At 39.8% G+C, this 22,304-nt stretch overlaps 1 protein-coding gene across 2 annotated transcripts in view; it reads right to left on the bottom strand.

Moving 5' to 3' along the window:
* Positions 1-1,223: 1,223 nt before the first annotated feature.
* The window catches only part of CHST7 (carbohydrate sulfotransferase 7), a 30,881-nt gene continuing 9,800 nt past the window's right edge, over positions 1,224-22,304 (bottom strand). Inside the window, exons 2-3 of one of the 2 annotated variants that reach the window (XR_004001444.1) lie at positions 15,473-15,553; positions 1,224-7,080 (exon numbers count right to left, since the gene is read on the bottom strand). The gene's annotated coding sequence lies outside the window, so the exon portion shown is untranslated. The remainder of the gene's footprint in view (positions 7,081-15,472; positions 15,554-22,304) is intronic. The other variant, XM_030571361.1, reaches the window with a different exon arrangement.

Genomic DNA, 22,304 nt, shown 5'->3' with positions numbered 1-22,304 from the left:
AATTAATGACTGCATCCTGGGACAAAGCAGTAAAGCAGTGAAGCAGTAAAGACTTCTAAAGCTAGACCTGCCATCTCTGTGGTGGAACTGGAAAGGTCACACAACCCATCTGCTCCATTCTTGAGTAGCTCAGAGATGGAAAGTTCAAGCATCCTGCTGAGAGCACTTCAAGCAACAGACCGTAAACTGTCTGGCACTCTGTTCCCAGGATTAGAATGGACAGCATCATCTGTGAGCACTCACTAGCTCTGCTATTCCAAGACTTGCTGCTTAAATACTACGCTGGAGGAAATTTTCTTTTGGAGCAATGAAAATGATGAAGTTTTCTCTTGATAACTAACTCTTTAGAGCCTGCTGAATTCCACATTTGGAGTGATAAATCCTAATAACATCAAACTTTTTTCCTTTTGTAAAAAATTAAACCATTAGCCAACCTCAAGAGGTGCAAACTGCTTTTCAGATTTTAGCGAGCAGAACCTGTCCAAATCAGGTGGATTTGCCCATCTCTGGAGTCAGGCAAACCTTTATATGCAATTCAAGACAGGCTAAAACCTGTCAAAGACTATTCGAGAGATAGGTATTACCTCACCCACCCCTATCTTTTATTGAACCAACTTCAACAAATTTGCCTCTCTCACCAACGGAAGTTGGTCCAGTAAAAGATATTACCTCACCCACCTTGTATCTCTAATATCCTGGCACCTACAAGGCTACAACACCACTGCATACAAGAAAAACTATATTGGCTCAAAGCATTTAGGAATAAGTATTTTCTCTCTCAAAAATGCTATAACAAAGTGCCAGAGACTTTTCAAAATTACCATTTTCTACTGCAAGATTCACTGCAAGTTTTAGCACCATCCTGTACCAGAATGCTTCCAATAGCAAAGTTCAGACTGCACATACTTAAAATGGAGTTAAATCTGAAATACTAACCCTGAAAGAGGGGCCTAGTACCTTTCCTCTTACTGTTTCACTCCTTAGCCTTTAACTTTAAAAACTAATGTAAAAAGTCATCTTGCAGCAAAGTTGTCTAGTACAGAGTTATCTGAATGTCAGACTGAGGGATAACTTCATTATGCTCCCTTAAAAGGTAAGGGGCTTTAATTATAAATTACGCTTTAAAATAGTGGTTCTCAATCAGGGGTACATGTACCCAAGGGGTTATGCAGAGATCTTCCAGGGGGTACATCAACTCTTCTAGATATTTGCCTAGTCTAGAACAGGCTACATAAAAAGCACTAGCGAAGTCAGTACAAACTAAAATTTCATATAGACAATGACTGGTTTATACTTCTCTATATAATATACACTAAAAAGTATAATTTATATTCCAATTGATTTTATAATTATATGGTAAAAATGAGAAAGTACGCAATTTTTCAATAAGTGTGCTGTGACACGTGTATTTTTGTTTGATTGTTGTAAGCAAGTAGTTTAAGTGAGGTGAAACTTGGGGAATGCAAGACAAATCAACTTCCTGAAAGAGGTACAATAGTGTGAAAGGGTTCAGAGCCACTGCTTTAAAACAATGAAATGAACACGGGTCTTTCACTTTATCAGTTTTGACTTCAACCTTTCTTCCCAGTTTAGACTTCAGAATGAATCAAAGCTAAATGAACTAACAGCACCAACCACTTGTTACTATAGAAATCACTAACCATTACAGAAAATTACCCTTTAATAGGATTTCTTTACTAAAAACTCACAAGAACTATCTAATCTTTAGCATGGCATGGTTTACATTTTCAGCTGGTGCTGATTTTTTCTTGTCCTTTGTGGTTCATGTGCTTTTCCAATTTACCGTATACTGAAATTTTGCTCTAAATGTGAAAATCCTTTCCGTGGAACAGTGTGATGAATTTTAACTTCATGCCAGTACTGAGGCTGGGTTGGTTAGGCTAGAGCTTGACTTAGACATACAAATAGATGTAGTAACAAAACTATGGAAAGTTACAGAAATTCCTGTCTTCTTTTCCCCCTCAAGCTTGCTCTGAGTCTCTGAATGGAATCATAGTTTAAGACTGTGATGAACAATACGGCAACCCCTCTATGTTAATATCTTAGTCAGATCAGATTGAAGTTTAAGAGAGGGTCTTCCTCCTAACAGGTGTGAGTTGCTGAGTCAGTCAGTCTACAATATGTGAGATCACTTCATTGGCTGATACCTGTATCAAGGATGTGACTGACATCTGCCTTTGCATTATGCCTTCATAGCAGTAGTGTAATGTTAAGATATTAATGTCAATTCAATATTTAAACTATGGCTTACCAAAAGTCAGTGTACCCTGTGGTTCAAGGAATGGGGTATGGAATTTGCTTAAGAACTGAGCTTACTGACAAAAACTGCTTTACTGCTCTAGCCCTTAAAACAAAATTATGTTTAGTACTTTGGGTCAGCATGAGCTTTGTCCTAAATGAGATCGACAAAGTTAAGACTATAATCGTCTTTAACACTCCACAGAAGCTAATGTATCAATTGTGTTTGGAAAGCTGTTTTGCAGCTACTTAAAGATTTTTATACAGGATGTTAACATTCACTCGATCGTGGAAAAGGCAGTGTAGTACAATTACCCAATCATAGTGCCTGAACTGTCTCAGAACACAGCTAAATCTTGCTTGGTGTGCTCATATGTCTGCTGAAAAATCATGGAAGTGCTTTCAGTGGGGTCATGTGGAAGGATGTAAAAAAATAAATTTCAAACTTCTGCTTTTAATGTGGACTATGCTCGTTTCTTTGCCCCAGTGCTAGTAGATGTGAAACTAATTTGTTGATACTCCTGGACAAAAAAAAAAATCTTTTCTATCTCTCCTGCACAACTACCTCTTAGTCTTATGTATGTCACTTACCAGTGGAACTTAGATTTTGTTTACATGTGATCCACATGTTAAGATTATTAAAGTTGCAAAGACAAGCTCTTGTGACAAGAAACGCTACAATTAAGGTTCCTATGACCTTAATTTGACCCCCCTTGTGTGTAAGCATTGCTAGTTTAATTAATTATGATCACTTTTCCTATGGGACCTCTGTCTCGTTCAGTGCACTCAGTTTTATTTTATCCCCATTGTACAGTGTATAGCCCTATATCTGATTTAACGCACACTACGGAACCTGGCTCTGAGGACCAAAAAAAAATAATTTCCTCATAGGTGTTTCTGTGGCACTTATTTCTAGAATATGAGTGTGTCACAAAACCTTAGCACATTAACTTTGAACCCAGTTTCACAGATCATGGTTACTTAAAATCTCAGTTCCTCCTGTGTGGGTGCCTATCTTGACACCCATAACCTGATAAATCAGATTACTTCCTATTATATTGGCACTTTAGTTGTTCAAAGTACAGCTCCCATTGACTGACTTCACGCAGGTGAGTGCTTCCACCTGCATGCTGCCTGGGTACCAGCAGAAGGGTCACAGAGTAAAGGAAAGTCAGATTCCCCCAGTTCTAGTGCCTAGCCTAGAACAGGCAGGAGCAGCAGTTACAGGAAAACATCTGCCTTTGCCATGTAGTGTGAGGGGGTGGGGGAGCATGTTTTGTGGGGATTGACCAGGATGCTAGGGGCTGTGAGAGGCTCAAAACATGCTAAGCAAGGAAAGACTCTTTAGATTTTAGCAGCTAAAATTTAAGTATGAGCATGTGCTAACTGCCATTTTTGAAAGGTGTATATATAACTTAGCTACCTTTTGGACAAACTTTCATGGGGATGGTAAAAGGCACAGCCCAATACAAAGGCACAGCATCTGCCCACAGAGTCCTTGCTCCACAGGATAGGGGCTCTAATTTCTCCAAGAAGTCACGAGAATTTTGAATAGTGAAAAATGTATTTCTTCGCCCCCCCATTCTCTAAAACAGCTGAACCATCATGGGGAAATTTTCTAAAAAGATTTCAGACTGAAGTAGATGCACAGCATGGAACATTTTAGCCTACATGCTTACCATTTGACAAAAGATAATAATTGAAAACGGTCTTTAATGGGAAGCGTTGGGTAACCTTAATAGAGCTGGTGGCACCGCCTACCTATAACCACCACAGAGCCCAGTTCTGTAAGCTTACACATGCACATAGCCCCATTGAAACAAGTGGGGGTTGAAGGACTTGGTCCTTCTACATAATTTCAATTTAACAAAACCTGCAATTTATCTTCAGACACGAATGATCAGACAAGTAGTTATTCACTTTAAAAAATCCAGTATCTTGGTTACAGAAGGCTGATTCTGCACAGTAAACCTGAGAACACTACACTCATTCTAATACCCTTCAGAGAAAGGTTCAGTGTTGCCTTTTAGAACTTCTGTTTTGAAGTTGTAACTCACCACTAATAACTTGCTCCAACTCCATTTTGGCAGAATTCCTGCTTCTGCACGAGTGAGAATGGAATTTAAGTGCTTAAATGGAAAAAAAAAAAGTTAAAGCATGAGAAGTTAAGCTTGTAAGATAGGAAAAAGGCCTGTCAGAGCAAAATCAGTATTCAATGAGTCATTTAGTAGCCATTTACTTTCTCAAAACATTCAGCTTACAGGCCAGGGAGGCTCAGTGGGATGTGAGTAGTGGGAGTAATACCCTTCATGTACGTGGACTAAAGTCCCAGAGAACAGAAAGAAGAGGGTGGGAGGGGGAATCCAAGGAAGGCAATATCACATCTTAGAAAGATCCAGTTCAAACTTCAGGGGAGTGAAGCGGACCAGAACAGCTCAGTAACAAGAGCACGGTTCTCATATATCCAGTGTACATTGTAGGGCCAGAGGACATTTAGAAAGAGGATTTGTTCTTGTATTTGAAAATACTGTTTTAGTAAGACAGGTTTGCAATGTGAAGTAGCTTAATATCCTTTCATTATATTGTAAGTTTTAAGCTTGTGGAAGACAGTTTGATTCCATCTGATAAAAATCCAAATGCCTCTAATATGGGTTTTTTATACCATTTTGTAAAATAAAAGATATAGAAAAAATAAGCCTAAATCTAAAAGAGGGAAACTTTGAAGGAACTGGTAAATTACAAAGCCAAAGAAATGGCTTCGACATGCAGTTTTAATACAGAAATACTGCCGGAAACAGTCATGCTGTGCTTAAAGCTGAAGTCCTAAATTCAGCAGAATTCCCATTGAACTTCAGTACATTTTTTGCGAGGGGAAGGACTGCAGGATCCAAAATACATTAAGGGGACAACATGAGGAATTTACTTTCAGTAACAACTCTTCCCCTTCCACCACTTGACATAAGAAATAAAATAGAAAAAATGTAAACTTCAACAGTGGCTCACATGTACAGGTCAGGGTTAGGAAAGTGGCTTTAATTACACTGCAGATTGTTTCTGAAGAGTTCAAAGAACAGCTGCCCAAAGCTACACAAACCAAACTCTTAAAGTAGTCAGTATTTACTATGGAATGATGACTTCTGATTTGCTAATCTTAGTCTGGTGAGTGTGCATCTATTTACAGAATCTTTCAAAACACTGTTGTGTGCACACACTACTATCAAGGCTGGCCACATTTGAATCCATATTGCATGCCACCATGCTGTTTCCTCTGCAAGTTACTCTGTTTGATCTACTGACAAATCTATACGGATGTCACTGAGCACTGATGTTTGTAACAATCAAAATCATGACAGAGTGACTCCTGTCCACAAGCATCTAGGCACAAAAGGACAGGTCCATGGTATGCTGTCAGGCTAATCCTTTTTAACATTTCTTGTCTATTACCACCACTTAAGATTTTAAGTCTACTGGTAAATTACTGCTCTCTGTTAGAAGTTCAGCTAGAATGACTGATGCCTAGCCTGCACTTTGCTGATACAGATGTACAAGTTCAGTGACTGAAATAAGCAAAAGCACTTATGCCGATACAACTGTCTACACTAAGGCTTTTGCAGGCATGGAAACGTCACAAAAAATCCACAGCCTTAACAGGCACTGCTGTGCAGTAAACATTTCTAATGTAGACCTGGCCTGCTTGTCCAAACTGAGAGAAATACAAATGTCCATTTCAGATTTGCATTCCATAACAAAGCTGCAATGAAAGGATTTCCAGCTGTATAGGGAATGGCTAATTCATCAGCTTTCTATGGGAATTCTATTAGTCCTAGCTTTTGTAAAACAAGCTCTTTGTAAGACTTAAATTTGGAGCTAAATTAAACCCAGATCACATTGAACAAATGCCCCATAGCCTTAGCATTCTTTTAAAAGGTCTATACAGTACATTAACAATGAGCACTGTGGAAATCCCAGCTCTCAGCACCAAAGGGTTATTTAAGGTATGAGTTATAGGCAAACTTGAAGTGGATTTTAGCTTGGCATTTCAGTAAGAGCTTAACATAAGAGGTCAGAACCTCAGCTATGCCAACTGACACCAGTGATCAGCCCTGAACTTTTTCCCCTCCCAAACAAACAGAGGTTTCTGTGCAGTTTCTTGTATGAGTATGGTGTGGTGTTACTGTGCTCTCTGTGAATTAGGTCACAATGCAATAGAAACGGAAGCAGCACTTCAACTGTTTCTCTCCCCCACCGGGGGGGGAGGGGGGGTTTGTATAATCAAACTCACAACTTACTATATAATTTACTGTATTCAGAATTCTAAAAACACAGTCCTGGTATTAGGATAAAATAATTCCCAGTTACAGGGTGTGGAAGCAGAGCATTTAGAAAAACCCACCACCTGGATCTCTGAAAATTTTGCTACAATACTGAAGTGTAAAATACTACACTTGCAAATACTGAGTTTTTGCAACGGTAGATGTTTTGTCCAAGTATTGTCAGTAACTTTAAAAATTTAAGTGTCCTTGTTGCCATAAAAAGCACCTACAATTGACCATAGACTGGCAGCTTCAAATTGTAAAATAAACCACTCCATATTGGAGGTTCATAGTTGTCCATATTGCACCGTCATATCCTTACTGGAAATGAAGTCGTCATGTCCACCTGTTTTAGGTGATTAGAATTTGTTCTGCTATGCAGAACTGTACAGTTGTTAGCATAAACTGAAGTTCTGAAAGGATGTGGAATGTAGTCTCTTCAGGGATGATTTTTTCTTCATTCCTTGGCTGTTACAGTAACACATCCTTCCAATGTCTGCAATTCAAGCTATGGGAGGGAAAAGTAATACTGCATTAGAACATTTTTTCTGCAATTAGCAGCTTCAGTATTCTCAAAATAGAAGGCGTGTTAAGAAAACAGTGTGAACTTTTTTTTAAAAACTAGGAATTTTAAGCTTGTAGCTCAAGCTCAGTATTGTAACTACATTAAGTAGCAATAAATTGTCAGTAAAATATGCAGCACTATAAAAATTTTAAATGGAGATGGCAGAAAAGAAATCAAGTTACTGTAAAACAATGTGAAAGCTAATAGTATGCTCTGAATAAAAGCAGAAAATTGTTGCTGTGTGCATACTTACGTATTGACAAGCTTTTTCCAAACAGATGGATTTAGCGATATAATCAGTTTTAATAACAACCCCCAGGGCTCAGATTAGCTTGTTCATACATACAAGGCTGCAGCCACTCATCCCTTTTCAAATATCTAACAACAATACAAGACCTCTCAGTGGATCAGTAAGATACTATTTTAACAAAATACAGACCAGGAGGCGTATGAACAAGTATGGACAAATGGACAAATACACTAATGGATTTACCTGTACTTTAATCATTTACATTTATTAATTTGCAAACAGGCCTTGCACTCATTGTCAAATGATAAGTACTCCATAAACTGAATATATAGAGAACTGAATTTTGTCCTGTGATAGAGAAACTAGTACCTGAGTGTTATGCAGCAGTGATGGAAAAAATAATGGTATGTAAACATTCTATACAGTGTATAAACATTGCAACCCTAATTTGATCACAAAACTTTTCTCAAGTCAATGACAAAGAAGTCTGTTCAGTAAATACCCTTCTCAATTTTGAACATAATCCAGCAGCATATGTCTATCTTGTAAATTTGATTCATTTTTAATATTATTTCCTGGACATAGTAAGTCAGGCCTCTCTCAAGTTATTCAGCTCCACTGAAAATAATACAAATCCTGCACTAATTTAATTAAATCTGCAAATTCCAAACCCACTGTGTTTTTTGCATTCCATGAGAACTTTACCAACAAATGTCAAATTAGCATCACTACTGTTGGTGTCACTAGGCATAAATCTAGGCCTCAGTGAACCTAAGCTCCTCCATGTTGAACTCTACTTGATCTAGAAAGCTAGCAGCTGTGAAATTAAATGTGTAACAGTAAGTTATCAGTTGCAGCACAGCTCAAACCCATCTAAAGCAGTAGTGATAAGGCCTGTGCACCTTTAGCAGAAGGACAAGATAACTTGCAGAAGGAAAACTTATTAACGAGCTGCCACGGCCAAGATTACTTAATGAACCTGCGCTTTTGTAACTGCTACAGGGGGAGGGAAGGGGGGGGGAAGAAAGAAGAGGAAAAAAAAAAACTTATAAAAAGGGAAAAGCCGCTTGTGTAGGGGTGCTTGATTTGAGGCATCAGTCTCCTTACACCGCTTTGAGATCTCAAATAAACTTTGTTTGCTTCTCCACCTTGGTGTGTTCATTGGCGCTGGGCACACCAGGCGACGAACCCCGCTGTTGCCTGCCTCGGGCACTTTGTGTCGGCAACACTACTTTAGCATAGATATAGTGTACTTCTCTGGGTACTTAGTATTGTTTAACAGGATTTACACTGCAAGTTACAGACATACTTCAACTGATACCTTTTCATGCACTATCTTGTAAAGGCACAGTCAAACCCATATTAAGTCCGACTAGCGTAATTTTTACACAACTAAATTTCAAATGACTGCATACTTAAAGCTTTCTAGTCCCTTCCCCACCCTCTTCCAAAAACTCACTTATTTACCAAAGAAAAGTATTTTAAAACTTAGCTTGAATAAAGTATATGACAGCAGGAACCCTTAGCACATGATGCATTCTTCCAGTGGCTTAATATTACCCTACATATAATGCAGTAGTCCCTTGGCACCATGAACTCTTATGTGGTACTCTTATTATTCAGTAAGTTTTATCAAGCAAAAAGTTTGTTCTGATTCTCACTAAATACAGATATTAACCCTTCAGCTGGGCTTTTGTTATAGATGGTCTCTTAATGGGACACTTTTTACTTTCAGTGGAACATCATTTTCAAAACTGCCATCAAACAGGATTTACTATTCCAGGGCGTCCATGTTGCATTGCAGAGCCGCTACTGTCATACATCACTTGGCTAGTCTCTGATGTAAGGCTCTGTAATAAAGTAGCTTTACTCTGGAGGCTGATTTGCATTTCCCACTTTTTCTGTTCATGAGCACTGTGGAAAAACTAGAGTCAGACACAAAAGCTGCTGCAGCAGCAGCCCCAGGGAAGTTAAGTATTAAATTGCTATGAATACTCATTTGTAACAAGTGTCATTTTAGTCCAGTGCATATGAAAATACTCAGTGAGCCTTGTGATAGGTTTCTACTTACTGTAACATTGCCATACTTTATTATAGTCTACCTTTTGCAGTTCTTTTTAGTAAGCTTGCACAGTTGGTGCTTGTGAGCTTGTCTGACACTATTTACAGGATTGACTAAAATACTTCTAGGAGCTGCTCCAGAAAGAGTTTGAAACTTACAATGCAAATTGGTCTTTTCAAATCAAAACTTATTTTCATTTTGTCATACGTCTCATCCACTTTTACGCTATCAGAATGCAGAAGGGACAGGGCTGTGGCCAGCATGGCTCAGGAATAAATAGTTTCGTTTTTCACTTAGGGCTCAAGACCTTTATGCTTGGTGAAGTAAATGGTAATAAGGCTGACTTCAACAGTGTAGGATCGGGGCCTCATCACTCAGTGTCTTCCCCCTTCAGTAAGATACCTCCAAATTTTGCGCAAATGAGGGCCATACTGACAACTTGGAAAGAACTGATAGGTCACAATAGTTTTCTATAAAAAGAAGGAAGACAGCAGTCACCCTAGTTGTTTAAACAGAGGTATGCGATCCATTGAGACTACAGGTCCGAGCATGCTGCAGCTTCAATCAAAGTAAAAATACTTCTTCCTGTGATCTCTAGTCTCGGGGCTGCTCTTCTGTATTAAAGAGGAAGGTAGCTCTGGGTCATACTGTAATCAATCCATGGACTGTATTAGGTCTGGCCTATAGATTTTTTTTGGGGGTGGGGGTGGGGGAGGGAGGGTTAATTGCTGGATTCTGAATGGAATAGCCTTAGAATTTTCATACCTGTAAAGCTGTTCAAAGGAAGTAGCATCTGTGTGCTTGAAGTTGTTCACGTAAACATTAGCTATTTTAATCTTAAACTGGTTCAAAGGAATGTCAGTTTTTAGCCACAAGCAGTAACGCGTGTACTCCTTTGGACAGTAACAGCAGCTAGTGTAGCTCTCCCACTGTGAGCTATCCATCCTTTTCACTGATGTCAGGCTTACAGACAGAGAGGAAGGACAGGAAGAGTCTGAAAAGGAGATTCGCTATCAAAATCACCACTCTCGAGATGAGAGCCTACCATGACAGAGCAAGGGTTTAGATAATCCTTGTGCTAACAGGTTTTATCTTTTGGGGAATGGGTAGGGGTAGAGAGGGCATAGAAGTAAAAGGTCTTGCAAGTTCTTATTCAGCAGGCAATACTTAATTTTACTTAGTGCAAATCTGTAGCTTAATGAAGAGCATTAGAACTTGCAGAAGGTGCTCTACTCCAATAACATTGCAATGTATTACTGAATCCATCCTGTTGGAAAATTGTCACCTTCTGTTACTTATGCAAGTATTTTCTATCTAGGTGGAGAGAGAGAGAGAGAATCTATGCTTAGGAAATGCAAAAAACTGACCACATCACTTAACATGGCTACTTTCAGAAGCTATATGTAAGCCAAACAAATTGACCCTGTGCCTCACTTGTTCTCAAATGCTTTAATAATAAAAGGAACACAATATGCCTTTTACAACAAATGTTTAAGAACTCTCTTCTCACAAGTTCTCTGTGGGTGACTGAAGACCAGTTTCAGACATTTCTCTCCCCCTAGCTTCAGATGTTACATTTTCAATACACTAATATCCTCTACTTAACTAATTCCAATAGGAGATGGATGCAAGTCATCCTGTGGACAGTGGCAAAGAACCCAAGTGCACAGAATAGTTTTTAGTGGAACCTAGCTGTAGAAATTCCATAGTCAGTCTTTCCCCCTGCCTCCAAAATAGAAAAAAAAATTTTAGCGATAAAGTCCCAATATCCTTTTTAAGCAGCCTTCAGGGAAACCCGTAAGTTTTTATCAAATAGACTAATTCTTGCTGCAGAAGAGGGCAGCATTTGTTTTGGACTGAGAATGCAATAGTCTCAATGAAGTTGTATTTGTTAATCTAGTCCCCTAATCTTTTCCACTAAGTGTCCAGAACATTCTGGGTAACTACTATTTTAACCCCTTGCTAAGGGAAAGAGGTTACTGCAATATGCTTGAAGTAACAAAATAACCAATGTGTTTAGAGTCAGGCTTGAAGAGAAATTGTCTACATGACAAAGTCTTTATTATAAAACTTTAGATCTGATGATTTCTGTGCAGTGTGATGGTTTGAAAATGTGAAAATTTTTATTTATTTTTTTTTTAAATACAAGGTTTGTGTTCTGGTTCACTAGTAACTTGAAGATTTAAATAAAACTGAATACAGGCATTGATTCTACTGTTTTCATTTTAATATTGAAACCAGAATGAGTCTCTGTAGAATGAGAAACAGAACATTTAAAATTGCTCTTTGTTTCACAGAAATTTCGTACTATAGTAGGTAAGAATTGAAGGGGAACGTATGCTTTGAATTTAATGTGTAGATTTGCTAAACAAGTGCACCAAGTTAGAAAAGTTACTGTTCTTGGCTATACACAAAGAGATAGAGAGCTTGCTATTCTGTCAACTCAATACTTTTAAAAATTCTGTAAACAGGACATGTAAAGCACTAAGCAGAACCCACTGCAAATTTAGATAAGCCCTGCCCAGGTCATAGGACCCCTCCTCTCACAACTTTATCACCTATATTGCCAGCCCTGTCCAAACTTCATACTGAATGAGCCCTTTCGTTTTCAGTTTAAACCAACTTTACTGAAAAAATCCCAGGTTTTACAAAAAGCATTATTCATTTTTCCCTGATTTTTCACCCTACTTTTGTATCATTCAAATATATTAAAAAATAACTTGTTTTATTAGGAAAATGCAATACATTGCAATGAGATATATGTATTGCGATAATACAACAGTTTGTGTGTATACGTAAAGCTGCTTGTTGAAGTAAGGCTATGTATTAATCTAGAAGATACACACAAACAGGCATGCACGCAAGCTCTGAAGTGTGCAGGCATCTGAATGTACTGATGAATCTCATGCCTACCATGTACACATTTCAAGCTGTTAGCAGATAAATGTTAAGATCTGACACTATAATAGTAAGAAAACTAAAGTCTGTATCAGACTGTTTCAGGACATAAAGACATATTCAAACATTTTAAAAAACACAAACAGGAGAAAAAGGATAAAGTTGAGTGTATGCCCTGCAAATGGTGTGGCCCAATTATTAAATGTAAATATTTATAGGCTAGTCCTGGGGTTGGCAACCTTTCAGAAGTGGTGTGCCGAGTCTTCACTTATTCACTCTAATTTAAGGTTTTGCGTGCCAGTAATACATTTTAACGTTTTTAGAAGGTCTCTTTCTATAAGTCTATAATATATAACTAAACTATTGTTGTATGTAAAGTAAATAAGGTTTTTTAAAATGTTTAAGAAGCTTCATTTAAAATTAAAATAAAATGCAGAGATCCCCAGACTGGTGGTCAGGACCCAGGCAGTGTGAGTGGCACTGAAAATCAGGTCGTGTGCTGCCTTCGGCACACGTGCCATAGGTTGCCTACCCCTGGGCTAGTCATTCAAAGTCTACAATAGTAAACTGTTTATTCAAATGAAAAGTTTTATTTGGGAATTAGGGATATATTGTTTTCTTCAATTTTGAGGTGGCATTGTGTTTTGAATCCTGTTTTAGTTCTGCAGCAAATCACACTGAATTCCTATCATCAAAGTATTAATCTGAATACTTCCTCCCCTCCTTCCATCCACCAAAATAAACCCTGGTATTTACCCCAAAAAATTAACAGATTTTTCCCCAAATTTTCACCTGTTTTTGTTGTTGTAGTAATAAATTCCCAGGAAAAATAAAATAAAATAAAAACCAAAAATGAAGGGCCTTAAGAATGAGGAAGGGGGCCTTGCAGTTACTACAATGGCTATTAGCCAAGATGGTCACGGATTCAAACCCATGCTCTTGCTGTCCCTAAAACTGACTTCTAGAAGCTCAGACTGACCATTCTATAATTAGCTTGTTCTGTTCATTCCCTCTGAAGTATCTGGCACTAACCACTGTCAGAAGACAGGATACTGGGTTAGATGGACCATTGGTCTGACCCAGTATGGCCTTTGTTATCTCTCATTCACTATGCACCATACACGGTGCATAAGGACTTACTGAGTTACAATGGTAACTCCACTGCTTTTAATAGTTGCTTTGGGTTCATATTTGGAATTATAAACAGAATTGGACCAAGCATGAGGCAGAGATCCTGTCCAACTTTCACAAGGAGTGAGGCAGGCATGCTGCATAACAGTAATCTCGGATCATGTCATTCAAGTCCACACTGTAACACATACAAGGGAGCACAGCTGAAGTTGTGCATGTAACATCAGCTTTTCTATTTCCTGGCTTTCAATTGTTTCACTTTGCAAAACTACCATTATCTTTCCATAGGGTTTAAGGAATACTTTCACTGCTATTTGCCTAAACACCATAAGAATGCCAATGCCATTTTGTTGAAAATACTGTGTTCTATGGATGAATTGTTAATGGCTCTATGCTCCCACAGCTTCATGCAGAGAAGTCAGTGGTGGAAGCAAGTGCTTCTGCAAAGGGTATGGTGTGCAGAATCTTTGGGGCAGGCAGTAACCCGTCCTTACATATTTCACTGCACAGTCATCAGTAAGAAATAACCAATAAGCAGTTGTCTAACATTTGTTGCACACTAATTTCATAGTGCTGCAAGGGGTGCAGTAAATGAGGTTACTTGCTGCACCTAAATTACTTGCATAGAAAATATACACATTCACTACATTTTCCCTACTCCTGTATTAGCCAGACGCACACACCACACATGCGCAGTGCAGCTCATGTCACTCAGAATACTGGGAGGTACTTAAAAGGCAGCACATATGCCAACCCCTAATTCAGCTAAATCTAATTTTTTTCTTTTTACCCTAATACTCAGAGTACATCTATGCTTCGAGCTAAGGGTGTGATTCCCAGCTTGGGAAACACACACACACAAGCTCTAACTGAGCTAGTGCACTAAAAATAGAGCACAGTCTCAGAAGAGTGAGTGGCAGGAGGGGCTAGCCCCCCCAATTACGTATGACTCCAGTACACTCAGCACATAAGGCAGGGAAGCTAGCCCCTCCGCTCACTCTGCCATGGCTACACTGCTATTTTTAGCATGGTAGGATGATCAGAGCTAGCATTTGTACTTCTGCTCAAGCTTGGAATTATACCCCTAGCTGAAAGCATAGTCAACATGCTCTAAAAGGCACCTCTCTTCCTTCAATGCCGCCTTTTCTGCCAAATTTCCACTTTATACCATACCCTGCTCAGAATTAGGCTTCTTTTAGAATAAAAATTACAAGTTTTTTCATGGCAAAGCGAGACCACTGCTGAACTATTTTTTCCTCCAGCTTTAAAAACAAATAAAATCATGCTTCAGCTCTGCACAAACAAGGATAGTGAATGTTTCAGGAAGCTTTAAACAACTGAGAATGGGGGTTATTATGCACATGCCTAAGCAACTTCAGCTATTCATGGTAGCACTCCCCCTATAATGCAGCTACCATACAAGGAAAGGTACAGGCTGTCTGTACCCTACAGTCTATACTGAAAACTTTTGCCAGTATAGCTACATCAGAGGTGTGATTTCTCCCACTCCCCCAAATCTGATTGACATAACTATGCCAGCAAAAGCCCTAGTGTAGATGCAGTTATACCAGCAAAAAAGTCACTTAGCTGGTACAGCTTATTCAGTCTGGGGTGCAACCATAAGACATACTGGAAAGAGTTCTTTTGCCAGTATACACTGTGTCTCCGCTATGAGAATTTGCTGGTATAGCTGTACCAACAAAACACGTTCTACTGTAGACAAAGCTAAATTAAAGCTTCTCTTGGGCAATGTTCAGATACTCAGAGCTATTAACCTGCCTCATGATTCAGCCAAACTGGTCTAAAGATTCTACACAAAGTAAACAGAATAATTCTTAGTGTTTTACCACTTAAGTGGAATCCACATCAGACCCAAGTACAGTCCTTACACAAGTAAAACTCTTTGAGATATACACTGGGACTTTTGCTTGAGGAAATCCAGAGTTAAGGTTAAACTTAAGAAATCCAAATGTGTTAACTATGCATTTTCATACCTCAAGGTACCCAAACAACCATAGCTCACACTGTGACACCATTGGAGGGGGGCGGCGGGGAATGAATGTCCTTAGTTTAATCTGGAATGACAAATCAACGTATTATATACTAAAGCAGGAGTCGGCAACCTATGGCACATGTGCAGTCTTTGGCACATGAGCCAATTTTTAATATCCCCTCCAACTCTCTGCCCTGACCCCCCCAGCTCACATACACCCAGCCCTTAGCCCGCACACACCCCAGGCCCCCTGCATCCCCTTCACACACACCCAGCCCTCTGCTTGACTCCTTCACACACACCTCACGACCCCAGCCCTGACTGGCATCCCCACACACCCCTAACCTCCCCATGCACCCTCCACATTCCCACCCCCACCCTGAGCACAAAATGGGAGCTCCTGTACCCCCACACACATTCCCACCTGCACCCCTCGCACCAAATGGGAGCTGCCCAGCTAAGTGCCCCACACCTAAACCTCCTGCCCCAAACCTGAGCCCCCTCCCTCATTCTAGCTCCTGGCTAGACCCTTCACCCCCAGCCCTGTGCTCAATGCACTCCCACCCTCAGCTCAGTGTAGAGAGAGGAAGAGAATGGGCCATAACCACGGAGAAGGTAGGTAACACTGTATGTGGGTAGGGCCAGGACCCCAGACGGGCAGCAGGCTGAGCGGGTCCAGCAGCCGGGATCCCGGCTGGCAGGAGCTGGTGAATGGAACCCCGGAGCGGCAGTGGGCTGAGCCGCTCAGCCCAATGCTGTCCCCGGGTCCCAGCCGCCAGCCCCGCACAGACCGCTGCTGGTCTGGGATTCTGGCTGCCAGACCCTTGCCAGCCAGGGTCCCGGCTGCAGGCCCCGCTCAGCCCACTGTCGGCCTAGGTGAACAGAACCCCAGACCAGCAGCGGGCTGAGCGGGCCGGCGGCGTAAGATCAACATTTAAAATGAAGCTTCATAAACATTTTGAAAACTTTATTTTACAATACAACAATAGTTTAGTTATATAATATACTTATAGAGAGAGACCTTCTAAAAAACATTAGAATGTATTACCAGCACACGAAACCTTAAAGTGAATCAATGAAGATTCGGCACACCGCTTCTGAAAGGTTGCCGACCCTGATATTGAAGTATGGTTATTGCATAGTGTCACTGCAGGCAGAGTTAAAGGTGAATGGGCATCTTAGCATGTTTCAATTTCTTTTCAAGTGTAACCCATACCAAAAAAGTCTAGGGTGTTATAATGCTTGGTTTTAGAATCATTACAATATCTCTGAACATTTTTACACTTAAACTGTTATGTACTCAACCTTAATTGCAGTCATCTCTGGCTTATCCAGAAATTAAGATAGTATCTTCCATGGAAGAGCCATTAAGAACCCATGCATATGCTCATTGAAAAGCTGTTTTAGGGCAGGATCTCTGCTTTTTCCAATGTCCAGAGTTCCAAGTGGCAGTACATGATCAAACGTTTGCATCTGTTAACCATACCCCTTAACTGAAAATGATTCTAGCTGCTTCATAATAAAATATTAAATAAGGATTCTTTTTTCCCACCAAAGGCAGCCTGTACCCTGCGTGCTTGGCTCATTGTTTCCAACAGACGAGATTACAAAATACATTTTCTTTTATTGCAAGTTTAGCCCAGCCATTCAGAACCACGGGCCAGTTGTGACATCCACATAGCCCAACCCACTTACTGGCCGAGGAATGGCTATGTTTCCAACAACATCTGTCTCCAAATCCTCAGTCATTCAAGAATGTTCCCACAGCAGCCTTCAGGGTGTCTGACTCCTAAAACCAGAACTCATGGTAGGAATTTTTAAGAGTTAGATACAGGCATGAGGAAACATGTTGGAATAACTCCAAGCAAAAACTTCAGTTTCAAAGTAAGCCCAGACTGTTGACAGTCTTAAAATGGCTTATTAGTAATTACATACTCATTTAGCCCTAAGTCAAGAGCACTATATATTAAGGAAAATCAAAAGCAGCCCAGAGTCTGACAGTACAACAGTAACAGAGGCTTTGTGGCTTTACAGCTACTGAAACAGATCTAGACCACAAGCAAAAGATTCAATCTATAGTATCAGTAATACAGACTGTGAATGACTCACAATAATTACAGCTTAAATGTTAAGCTCTTAGAGGAGAATTTTGACTAAGGCAAATATTACTTATATTTTAATCAAGGAGTTTATTGGAAGGCTTAACTTTAAATTAACAAGTCTGTGATCCAAAATGAAACCTATGACTGAAGATTCTCTGCTTATTGTTAAGTACAACAAGCATTTTGCATGTAGTTGACCTGAAAGCAGTCCTAAGTCACTTGTGTCCATTTTGCAGAAGTCTTCATCTTTGTTAAAGACATAGAAACCTTTGTGTGGAGCCAGTGCTAGGGATAAGCAGACTAAGCAATTGCTTAGGGGCCTAAGCAGCTCAACAGGCCCCCTGTTCACTTCTTATTGTGTTGTGTGGGGGAAGACCCCAAAAATATTCCTGCTTAGAGCCCCTAATGGGCTGGTACTGCCTCTGCCTTTGTGAAACAGTGAAAACCAGCTTTAAGCAAGAAGCTCAGTCCTACAGCAAACCTCTTTTCAGAGAGGAAACTGGCTTGTACAAACCCTTACAATACTTATCGAGTTATCTGAGAAACTGTTAAGACAGTTATTATTTTAACTCAATCTCTCTCCAAGGCTTAAGTTTCATGAAATACTATCCTGTCATAGTAAGTGACTGAACCAACTAGAATTAAATACTTGGTCAAAACAAGAACTGAAGTATTTAAAGAGACTTTGCTAAAATTAGAGCCTTCAATCAGAGGAGATGCTAATAGATTGTATTATGATGTAACTGGAAAACAATATTTCCCCCAGAAGGACACCTTACAGTTAGTCTGATGATGTATTTCACATCAAATATAGTTATATACTGTAAATAGTTCAGAAACAGCTTCTGAAAAGGAGTGTTCACTCAGGTCATCCCTCTCAAAGCAGCAGCTGCATCAGTTGGGAAGAGTGAAGGAAGAATCTCAACTCTCTTGCCAACATAGCTTAGGCATCTTATTTATTTTTCAGAAATATCCATACGGTACATTAAAAGAACATTTAAGGCTTCAGAATTAAGCACTCCAAAGTTAGGAAATGCCCGAAATAAGCTTGCCTCTTGTATCATTAAAGATAGATGCACTAGGCAGAGAACATTAATTACCTGATCACATACCATTTTTCTCCCATAGAATACCTGCCTCTGTCAGTGCACATGATTGATACTGCACAGTTAATGAGAAGGTAGTTGTTCAATATTTTATTTTCTTATTGTTGAATCTGTGCCTATTGGCCTTATTTACTATACACACTATTCACATGCTGCTCTGAACACAGAATTATTAATTTTCTTGTGGGCTTTTCTGTAACACTCAGTACTATAGTATTTGAATGAGTCACATGCTTTAATCAATCTATCTTTGCAAATCCCTGTGAGACGAGGGGCTGGTAATCATTCCCATTTTATAAAAAAAGTATCTATTCCTTTTGGGTGCCCAATTTGAGATGACTAAAATGCAGATTTTCCAAAGTACTTACCATGATACAATGCTTTTATATATTCAAGCACAGTTCCCATTGATTTCAGTTTCACTGCTGAGTGCTCTGCATGTCTGCTAATCAGACCACAGTGTCAAGTTGGGCACCCAGAAGAGGAGTACCAGTTCATCAGTGACCACCTGTGAAAAGTTTAGTTTAAGTGTTTTACCAAGTATCACAAATAACGCTGTGGCAGAGGCAGGAACAGAATTCAGTTCTGCAGGATAGCATTCTCCTGCCTCAACCATGAGCCCATCCTTCCCTTTGTGCAATCCCCTGCCTCATTTACTACACATTTTTCAGCTTCTGCAACAAATGAAGCAGGGGTACTACAGACAACAGTCTCCTTCACCACACAACCCTGATTCACTCCCAGAGCAGGTCCAGTCTGTGTACTGAATGAGTCAGGGGTCCCGTGGAAAAAAAACAAGCATATACAGAAAGGGGCTGAGTTAAGATTGCACAATCTTAATTCTGGCTTTTTCTAACTTTTGAGTGCTTGACTTTGCATAATGTTCTTTTAACATAATTTGTGTCCAGTACTATTATATATATATGCACATTTTGATTTCTTATCAATTCACATATACCACCCCTCTCAAAAAAAGAATTAGACTGGAGCCTCTTCAGGCTTGTACCCGATAGCATTTTAAACAGTAAAAGCTGTACACAGTGTCACTAGTGACACTAGTCACATTAACCTAGGTTTTTAAAAAAGCAAACTGAAAAAGAGAAATTCCATCATGTGGCATCACATTGATACCCATGTGGTTCATCAAGAGGACTGGAACATTTATCTTCACCACACAGACTCCTGCCACTTGAGCTAATAGAGTAACTGATAGCAGTAGTAGATTCTCATGTGTGGACTAGAACTAGAAGGGGGTGGAGACACAGTTGCCAGTGGGTTTCACAGATATTTGCTGACAGCAGAGGAATTATGAGATTCAGGAATCTCAGGTTCCATCCTAGGCTCTGGAGGAGCCTATGTTCTAGTGAGCAGAAAAGTCTGCTCATTTCCTTCAAGACTGACACCTTGTGCCCCACCCCCTCCAACCTGTCCCTGACCCAGTCCTGTCTCTTCCCCACCCCTGGCTCCATACCACCCACCCACACTCCTAGATTGAAACATTTCAGCCTAAGTGGCTGAAGTTTGACAACACTACAAGTAGCTGAAAACAGGGTCTTTCTTATAAGAGGAAATGTCTGGCAACCTTAACGTGTGCTGTTAACGCTATCTAGAATATTGTCATCAATTTCAGCCAAGCAATGCAAGATAAACCTGGCTGTGAAGGGTCAGAACCCAGTAAGGTGGTAATATAGGTCACTGTCACAGCTTAACACACTAGTACTGACAGCTAGAGTTTCTTGGCACTAAATACAAAGATAATCACACTCTCAGTACTGAGAAGTTATTCTGTCTTTGGCCTGTTGCTGGAGCCAAAGCTGCCAGATGCATACCTTTAAAAACAGAAGTAGTAATGGATCTCCCACTCATAAAAAACATTACATCAGGAGGCTTCTAATTGATTTAAAAGGGCTATCAATTTAAACTGCACATTAAATGATCCAGGTCAAGAGAATTTCAAACTGAAAGACCAGGATTAACACAAGTAGGATCTTGAAAATGTCTGTCAAGTCAAATTTTTCACCGGCAGTCTTGTTCTTCCTATCTCCGTCTCTAAAATGGTAGGGCTCTGTCAAGTTTAATGCAAGTGGCAAACCAACACTTAATACAGCACGTGGCTCTATTCTGAAAAATGATTATGGGTATGTCTACACAGGGACAGAAACGCGCAGCACAGGCATGGCTGTCAGCTGACTTGGGTTTGCCGAACTAAAAACTGCCATGTAGATGGTCAGGCTCGAGTTTGAGCTCTGGGACCCTCCACTCTCTCCAGGTCCCAGAGATAGGGCTCCAGCCTGTGCCAGAACATCTACACAGAAATTTTTCAACCTTGAGCCATAGCCCCAGAAGCCCAAGTCAGCTGATCCAGATCAGCCATGTGTTTTTTTTTACCCCTGGTGGACATACCCTATTTCAAAATATCACATACTATACTTAGGGTATGTCTATACTACCCACCAGATCGGCGGGTAGTGTTCGATGTATCGGGAAATCGATTTATCGTATCTCATCTAGATGCGATAAATCGATCCCCAAATCAACACCTGTACTCCACCTCGGCAGGAGAAGTAAGTGGAGTCGACGGGTGAGCTGCGGCAGTTGACTTGCCTCTGTAAGGACAGCCAGGTAAGTCGAACTAAGATACTTCACTTAGCTGAAGTGGCGTCTCTTAGTTCCAACCCCCTCGCTAGTGTAGCGCAGGCCTTATTGTCCCTATCAGCCAGCTTTAGTGACAAGTTTTTAATTCTTTGTATTTTTGTTAGGGTTACAGAGCCAATGCATCTCAGAACATATTCTGTTTATTTTTAAGAATAATTTTTCCCCCTTCTGAAATATAGCTCCATCGCAACAAGTTTGCACAAGTGTCTGAGAGCATAATTTGGCCTGCTGAAACTTTTAGTGTTGGACATCTGAGAAAAGGAAAGAACTTAGTTTGACTCTGGGCCTCTCTTTGAACTTGCAGGGTTCACAGGGAAAAAATAAGATCTTTAACTGTTTAGTGAACACATGCAATATGAAAACCATTAAGAAATGAGAAAGTCCACTGTCATTTAACCCGTTTCAGAGGAAATCACTGTCATAAATGTGTACATCTTTGCATTTATTGGGAAAAATATAAAAACACTCCTGAAATATTAAGACTGTTTCCTCTGTGCTTGAAATACACCAGCATATTGCATGAATTTCTACAACTACCACCTGAATATTGATCTATGAAATGCCAAATTAAAACAAAGTAAAACGAGGGGTAAATATTGCTGTCATTGGACATTCATCATTTGCGCAAATGTGTATCAGTACAGCAAATCACACAGTACCTAGACTGTCAGTTTAAATGTGCAGATATATTGATTGTATTAATGCATATGAATCAGAGTCTAGATCTGAAGTCTCAGACTTGGAGTAAATAAGTATAATGTAATATTTTACCAACAGCTGTACTGCTCGAGTTCCTGCATATCTGAAGGTAACTGCATGACAGCTAATCATTAAAGCAGATGATACAAATTATTCATTGAAACATTTATCAGCTTTGTTCCTGTTTTCCCATGAAACTGTATATAGAAGCTGTTACGTCATTACACAGGATGTAATGCAAGTATGTTGTTCCAAATCTCAGCCTAAGGTG

Source organism: Gopherus evgoodei, chromosome 1 (assembly GCF_007399415.2).
Source record: "Gopherus evgoodei ecotype Sinaloan lineage chromosome 1, rGopEvg1_v1.p, whole genome shotgun sequence".
NCBI classification, from domain to species: domain Eukaryota; kingdom Metazoa; phylum Chordata; order Testudines; family Testudinidae; genus Gopherus; species Gopherus evgoodei.
Note: the sequence above shows the minus strand (reverse complement) of the source record. Positions and strands in the feature narration are given on the sequence as shown.